The sequence below is a fragment of the Vombatus ursinus genome, unplaced genomic scaffold (genome assembly GCF_900497805.2).
Source record: "Vombatus ursinus unplaced genomic scaffold, bare-nosed wombat genome assembly UNPS02014778.1, whole genome shotgun sequence".
In the NCBI taxonomy this organism is placed as follows: Eukaryota; Metazoa; Chordata; class Mammalia; order Diprotodontia; family Vombatidae; genus Vombatus; species Vombatus ursinus.
In genome coordinates, this window is record NW_020954556.1 from 47,278,293 (window position 1) to 47,286,375 (window position 8,083).

At 41.3% G+C, this 8,083-nt stretch overlaps 1 protein-coding gene across 1 annotated transcript in view; it reads right to left on the reverse strand.

Moving 5' to 3' along the window:
• SOCS5 (suppressor of cytokine signaling 5) overlaps window positions 1-7,252 on the reverse strand; it is an 82,124-nt gene extending 74,872 nt beyond the window's left edge. Inside the window, exon 1 of the mRNA XM_027865245.1 lies at window positions 7,187-7,252. The gene's annotated coding sequence lies outside the window, so the exon portion shown is untranslated. The remainder of the gene's footprint in view (window positions 1-7,186) is intronic.
• Between the last annotated feature and the right edge of the window lie 831 nt (window positions 7,253-8,083).

Genomic DNA, 8,083 nt, shown 5'->3' on the forward strand with positions numbered 1-8,083 from the left:
AGACATAAGACCAGTTAAGTCTTTACTTTATTTCTTTTGAACATGTTTTCTTTCACTGGCAAAATTCAAAGCTGTTGACTGATTTTTCAGTAAGAATTAAAATGCACCTTTCCTTAAGGCTAATATGAATGAGCAATTCAGGATAATTACCCTTCAAGATTATTTGTTCTAAGCAAGCTCAAAAATTATCCTTATTTTTAAAGGAAATTTAAGGTTTAAAAAAAAAACCAAAAACTAAGTTTCATCATGCATACTATATGAAACCAAAAACTTTAAAAATCAGATTAGGTTTAGTTGTATCATATGCTGGGTTACCGAGCACTAACTTTAACTCAGGAGGTTGTAGTGCCAATAATCCCAAATTTTATATCCATATAGACATAAGACATTTCACATGTGCCATTTAAATAATACACTGTTCCATAGTCTTCATTCCTAACCTCCATGTGAACATTTGTTCCCTCTTAATTTTGGAAAGAGGCAGATTCACACTTGTATAACTTTTTTTTTCTTCTAACTTAAATGACTAGCAGCTGTCTAACCTAAAGGAAAAAGATGCAAACAATACAAACACTGTTCTATTAAAGCATAATGACATCAAGCATTTTTCTTTCAATTTTCCACCCCTGATCAGTTTATGTATACATAACTTTATGCATGGTTGACAGACTATCTAGAAGATAATAATTATTCTTCTCTTTATTTTTATGACAAACCATACAACTTGGTGGAAGCTGGTTATAAAATAATTCATTATACCATGGAATTAGATATCATACCTAAGGGCAGAATGAGTCAACTTATTGGGAAAATGAACTATGTATAATTCAATACAATGTGATAATACTGATGTCTCCTGAAATCCATACTTAACAAACTTCTAAAACCTCCAACTTTTATGGCACACAGTTGACATGCTAAGCTCCTTAAAGAAAGAGATTGAATCTTCTCTTTCCTCAGCAAAATGCCTTGAGGTAGTGTCATGAAACTTGCTGATATTTAATAATCAAATGGTCATAAACTATAAAGAACTGTGACCTTTAACTTAACATCTGAATGTAAGATGAGGAGTTCATTACTTTTCAATTTAAACAAGAACTCATTTAAATACCTTATATATCCAAGGCTGGGATGTAAGGACAAAACTTTAAAAGTTCCTAACTTCAAGAAGCTTGCTTTATACTGAGGATTGACTACATGTCAACTGACAAATGAAAGATATTCTGAAGGAGAGATACATTAATAATCACGGTGATCAGAAAAGGCTTCCTTACAGGATGACACATAAGAAGCAAGCCTTAAAGGAAATTATAAATTCTAAAAGATATTTTATCTTAGAAGTCATAGGAAGCCACTGAAAATTCGGAGGCAGGGAAATAACAATGCTCAAACCCATGCTTTTGGAAAATTATTCTGACAACTAGGTAGAGCATAGAATGTAGACGAAAGAAAGTGAGGGCCTGAACTAGAGTAACAGTTCATTTAAGTGGAGCCAGATTTCAGAGAAGTTGTGAAGACAGAATCAGTAAGACTAGGCAACTAATTAGATATGGTGTATCTGTGTATGTGTCATTAAATGTAAATTCTTTGGAGACGGGAACTATCTTGGTTCTTTCTTGGTACCACCAGGATCTAGCACAGTTTTTCACACATAGGAAGTACTAAATAATGCCTGTTGAATTTAACCAAGGAAGACTGAAGCTCAAGAAAGAAATTAAGGCTGGAAATATAGATTTGGGAGTCATCTGCAGAGAGATAATTATACCCACAGAAAGGAGACGAGAAAATCAAGAAAGAAGAAGGCACATAGAGAGAAGATGGCCCAGGACAAGAGAATGACAAAGAAAAGCTAGTAATAGCTAGTCAAGGTGCAATGAAATGGTCAGATAGGAAGAAAATCTAGAAAGTTGAGAGAAGAGAGTAGTTTATTTTTCATCAGGAGAGGAAATATATACCACTTGCCATTGTGGGTGAAACAACTCTGCACCCTATGTACCTGATCTTTTTGTCTCTTTCTCCCCTTCTGTTCTGCCCTCCCTACCTTTTATACCTTTTCTGTCTCTCTTTTTGTCCTACTCTCCTGCTTATGCCCAAGAGAGGAATACAGGAGTAATGCTTAGTTTGTCTGGTGTCACTCAAGATGAAAGAGCTATTCCCTTGCTAGTTCAACAACATTTAAAAATATACTTTCCTGAGCGCAGAAACAGATATAAAACTAAAACTGTATTATTGATTTTTTTTCTTCCCTTTCTGAGTAAAGCGTCTCACCTATAAAACAGGAAAAACAGAAGGATCAGAATTGGAAAATATGAAAAATGCATTCAAGGACACAGAACACATCAAATAAACCCAAGGAAGTTGCTACCACAACAAAGAACTAAAACTATGAGTGAGCAATTCCAGCATAATAGCAGCTCATATTTATAAGGTGCTTTAAGGTTTGCATAGCACTGTATGTTCTTTATCTCGTTTCATCATATTATACACACATATTAAAGTTTCATGTATAAGAGAAACAAGATAAGTTCTATGTAGAGATAAGAAACCAAGCGTGCAATATGAGTGAAAGGTCAAGAGGAAGGGCTAAAATAAGAGCGCAAAGAACTAAGGACCAACAGTAGTAAAACGTTAAAGAGGAGATAGCCAGAGACTTACAGGAAAGAAAAGAAACCAAGGCTTCTTTAAGGAAATATGTTATTAACCTAAGAGGCAAACTCAGGCTGTCACCATCATCGTAACGGCTTATGGTCTATGGCCATGACACTACGATAAACCTTTGGTACAAATGAATCCAAGAACTACATTTTTAAAAATTGGAACAGCATTTCCTATCACTTAACCAAAATCTAACATTTTTATCAATAAAATCAGAATAATTTCACCTTGACAGGAGACAAAACTTGATGATTTTCTAATGGTCAGCATTAGAGAAAGAATGCAATCAGCATTAAAATTTGTATATTCCTGACTTCTGCAACTGAGTTTAATCAAATGGACCTCCTGATCTTACAACCTTTTCTTTTTATTATACTATTTTCCTATTTTACCTGTTACATAGCCTTTGTTCAACCAGGTCTACAACCACGGAGTCATCCTCAGGTATGTATTCTCTCACCCCCTATATCCAAACAGTTGCCAAGTCTTATCAATTCCACAGCCTCTCTTGCCTCTATGTCTATTCATGCTACTAACTTAGGCCAGGGCCTCATCCCCTCTTGCCTGGACTACTGTGTCTCTTAATTGGTCCCCCTACCTCCAGTCCATTGTCCACCCACAGCTGCCGAACTGATATTCCTCCTGAAGTCCTGGAGTCTGACCATGCCAATCCTCTACTTGAGGTGCCCAAATGGCTCTACTGCCTGTAGGATAAAATACAAATTCCTCATTTGGCACTTAAAGCCCTTCACAATCTAGCTCTAGCTTACCTTCCTCAGCTTATTGCACATTAATCCCTTTCAGGAACTCTACATTCCAGGCTAAGTGACCTAGCTGGTGTTCCCCATATAGAACATTCCATCTCTCACCTCTGCCTTTGCAAATACTCTGCCCCTAGCTTGGAACATATCCCTCCTCACCCCAGCCTCTTAAAATCCCTGGCTTTCTTCAAAGCTTAGTTTACCTTCTCCAGGACCTAGTCCCATACTGTTAGTGACCCTCACCCCATCCCCCAACCCTCATCATCCAAACTAATAACTGTGTTTATTTTGAACATATTTGTAATTATATACACATGATTTTCTCCTTTCTTCTACCCTTCCTTAAAAGAATGTAAGCCCCCTAAGAGCAGGAGCTTAAACAAACTATTTTGTCTTTTATCTTCAGCGGTTAGCACAGTGCCTGGCTCATACTAGGCCTTAATAAATTTTGTCAAATGAACTGAACTGAACTGACTTATATAGTGCTTTAAGGTTTAGAAAGTATTTTCTTCTCAACAACCTAATGAACAAGTACAAATTTTTTTCCCATTTCATATGCAAGTAAATCAAGGCATGGAGAAGGGCAGTTGACTTAACTGTGATCCGCAAAATTAATGTTTAATTCCGTAACAAAAGTGCTACAAAAAGCTCTCCCACAAAACAGGAGACACTAAGGAAAACACTGGCTCAATAAGCAATTCTGAAAGCATGCAGAAAGAGAAACAGAACCATGAGATTCTAACATGTATGTATACGTGTGTTTACTAAGTAACAAGCACATTATATTGGGTTAAATAAAAGTAAAAAGGAACCCATCTAGGATGCTGGAATTAAAGGTGGCTAACGCACTGAATAGCTCTGAACACAGCCTAAGCTAAATACATATTTGTTGAATAAAGGATTTATACATATATACCTAAATCAACTGAAGGAAATGAGAATTCATCAGAATTAATCATGGAACTGCATCACAATTCTTAAATGATGACTAAAAATCCATTTTTTTAATTACTAAATTTTCTTTTTTATTATGAGGGTCAGCATGTCATAATGGAAAGAAAGCTAGCCTTGCCAGGAAGATCTGAATGTAAATCCCACTTGTGACACACACACGGATTGTGTGACTTTGGACATGTCACTTAAGTTCTCTACTCTATGCAGCAATTTGGGACTTCAAATTGCTTTGGCAAAGGGATAAAAATCCACTTTTAATAATATAAACAAAAAAATCATAATGGCTTTAAAGACTTATAAATGAATTCCAAAGAACCTTGTCTAGAATGAAATTTTAAAATAAGAATGAAAAAAAAATCACTACTTGTTGCTAAAGAGTCCTTCCAATCAAAAAAAAAATGTAGCTTTAAATGACAGCTACAGATACTTAAATGATTGCCTTTCTTCAAAAAGAGGAAGTACTTAGGAAGAGTATTCTTTAAGTTGTCCAATTAAGGATAGTCAAGTTCATTTTCATTTGGGAAATATTACAAATCAACTGTATAATTCCCTACTAGAGATGAAATGGCAGTGACAATACAATAATCCAAAAATATTTTATAGGTGACTTTGGAATATATTTTACACCTGAATACACATATATACATACACAGAGGAAAGGCAGGCCTAGCATCAGAATACCACTTTTGTCACTCAATGACCTTGGGTAAGTCACTAGATTGTGAGCTTAGTTTTATGTGTAAAACTTTAGAATTGAACTGATTATCTCTGAAGTTCAGTTCTAACATGCCATGATTCTAGCTTCAAAATGCTTGTAATTACCAACTTTACAGTATTATGAAAATAAGTTGAATAATGTAAAGCATTTAGTATTAAGAAAAACCCCTATGCAAAATGTAAATTATTCACACCAGATATATATATGTAAGTATGTGTGTGTATTAAAAAATTTTGTTGTATATGCATACACACATACAAAATTTATATATTCTTATTAATGTTTGCAGATTTGCCTTCATATTTTGAATAAGTTGTTTCCATTCCATAAGCAGGAACTTCCCTGGCAATTGGCTAAGCTTAGCTGAGAGAAAATACAGAAAAACACTTTTGCTTCAGATAAGCCTCAAAGTAGAAAACATAAGTATGAATATGTAATTTTTCAAGTCATTCTAGGACACTATTCTATGCGCCAAAACATTCTCCCTAAGAGAAACTAAAGAAATTTTAGATACAATATGGAGTACAAAAATAATTGCTAATTAATAACTGAAGAAATAGGAAAATGTCCATTAAAAAGCAACTGCCAAACCTTTATAGGTAATTTTTTCAGATACAGAAAAAAATTGTAAACCAATTTTTTCCTCAAAAAAGTTTTACTTTTATAGTATTCAACTAACTTTTTGTATGTTATTTCTTTATATATATGCTCATATATTCAAGAAGGCATAATGATTTTTCCAGCTTGCTTTATCTTCGTGAAATTTACAGAATTAATGGTAGGCCAGTAATTTTTGTGTGCATTTTCTGTTGCCTAATCAAATTTTTAAATGAATGTTATGTAAAAGCAAGGTTATTAATATTGAGACAAGCTTCTGACATTACACTCCCCTACTGTTAGAAGACATTCAACCTGATTTTAGATATGCTTTCTAGGGCCCTCAGCTATCCCCATTTCCCTTCTCAGTCGTTAATAATTTTCTACGAAGCAACTAGAAAAAATGCTTAAACCTAAAGCTTTAAAGTAGTAAAATGTGATAAAGTATCATTCCAAGCACATTTAAACCGATTATGGATTAGTTGTCAAGTCGAAGAATTAAAAAAGAAAATGCAGGGACAGAACAATACAGTGCAAACGTTAAATTGGGAAGTAAGGAGCTGAGCAAGTTACTGAACCCCAGCAGTGTTAGTTATTGGAAAGAAGTTCCCATCTGTAACAGTGTGATATTTACATAAAAGCAAAATGCAAGCACGTATACAATTTAAAAATAACGAGTGATGGTCTAGCTCTTCAATGAGGAGCTTCTCTGCTGGAGAAGCATGTCCAAGTGTCAAATCCACCTCACGGCACCAAAGCCGCCTCTTAAAAGTTTTGGGCATTAACTCAGATTTATGGTCGGACTGTTTCTAAGATGCAGTCTTTACATGCAGCCCCCTTCCCGGGCACACTAGGGCTTTTGCCGACCCCTCCCCCAGAAGTAACCTTTCAGACAAATGCAGCGCAGAGTCCCCGTCAACCCGGGTCAAACATCCCTTTCTGCTCGTCTACATCCCGCAAGCTTGAAGGCCAGGCTCGGGACCCCTTCCTCTCCCCATCCGAGCCAGCCCATCCACCGCTACCAGCACCACGCCGGCCGCCGCCGGCCCCGACCCCGACCCCGACCCGTCCCGACCTTCTCGACTCCGCGCCCCGGCTCCTGCCTGCCGGGGTCCCCGCCAACGTGGTCCGTCCAGCGGTGCTGGCCCCCCGCGCCGGGGCAAGCGAGCCCACCTCCCTCCCCAGCTGCGGCCGGCCGGCCTCGCTCTCACCTCCTCCCAGAGCCCTGGCTCCTTGGGCAATTGCAAGCCCACGCCGGCCCGTAAGGACGCCGCGCCGGCCCCAAACCCGTGCTCCGCTCCCGGAGCCGCCCATCCCGGCCGCGCAGGGAGCGCGGGCGGCACACGCCGGCGCGTAGGGGTAGAGGGGACGCGATCGGCCGCGACGGCGGCCCCGGGGGACGAGGCCGGCGGCCGTTAGCGGCGGCGGCGGCGCTGAGGGAGGAAGGCAGGGAGGCAGCGGGGACAACGGGCGGCGCGCGGCGAGCGAGCGCGAGACTCACCGACGGGGGCCCCGGGCGGCCTCCTCTAGGGGCACCTGCGCCCCAGCAGGACGGGTCCGGGCGGCGCGGCCAGGGTGCGGGCGAGTCCGGCTACCGGCCCCGTCCCGACTTCAGTGACCGCCAGGGCGCCTTCCCGCTTCCTCCTGACGGAGCCTGGGGGCCCCGGCTCCACCGGATGCCCCCCTCTTCCCTGGTCACCTCCCCCTCTCCTAAGGCCCCCAACTCCCTCCTCAGCCTTTTCCCCTCCCCCCCAACCCCCACCGGAATGGAAAATACCTCCCGGGGCTGAGGGCGGGGGGGAGGGGCGGGGGGCGAGGATGGGAAGGAGGGGGAGGGCCGCTGTGAGGGGCAGCGCGTCTTGGCCAATGGCAAAGGCCGCTTTTGAAGGGCGGAACTGTTCCCAGCCAATCGGGAGGCGTAAAGGTGAGGGCCAGAGAAGAAATGGAGGGAGTGGTGGGCGGGCAAGGGAAACGAGGAGGTCCGGCAGCTCGGGCGCGCGCAGTGAGCGGCTGCCATTTTGGAGTCGGGCAACGGGCAGATGCAGCCTGGTTGTATCCGCGAGGAAGGGGAGGAACCAATCATGTTGATAGACTGGGTCACGTGATGCTGGGAGGTGTAAGCTGGCAAAGTGGAAATGGGAAGGGGGGAAAGATCACGAGTCACGTGGGCTAAGGGAAGTGTCACACGGGAGGGCGGAGTCTGTCATCTGGCGAAGGGGTGGGAGGTCAAGCAGAGGTTAGGGATGGAGGAGGGGCGAGATGGCAGTCCCCACCTTGACTGTGGTGGAAGGGGACAGTCAAGAAAATAGCCCGATGCTGTTATGTCATTTGAGCTTCACAACAGCCCTGGGAGGTAGGTACTGATATCCCCATTTAACAGGTGAGGAAACTGAGGCAG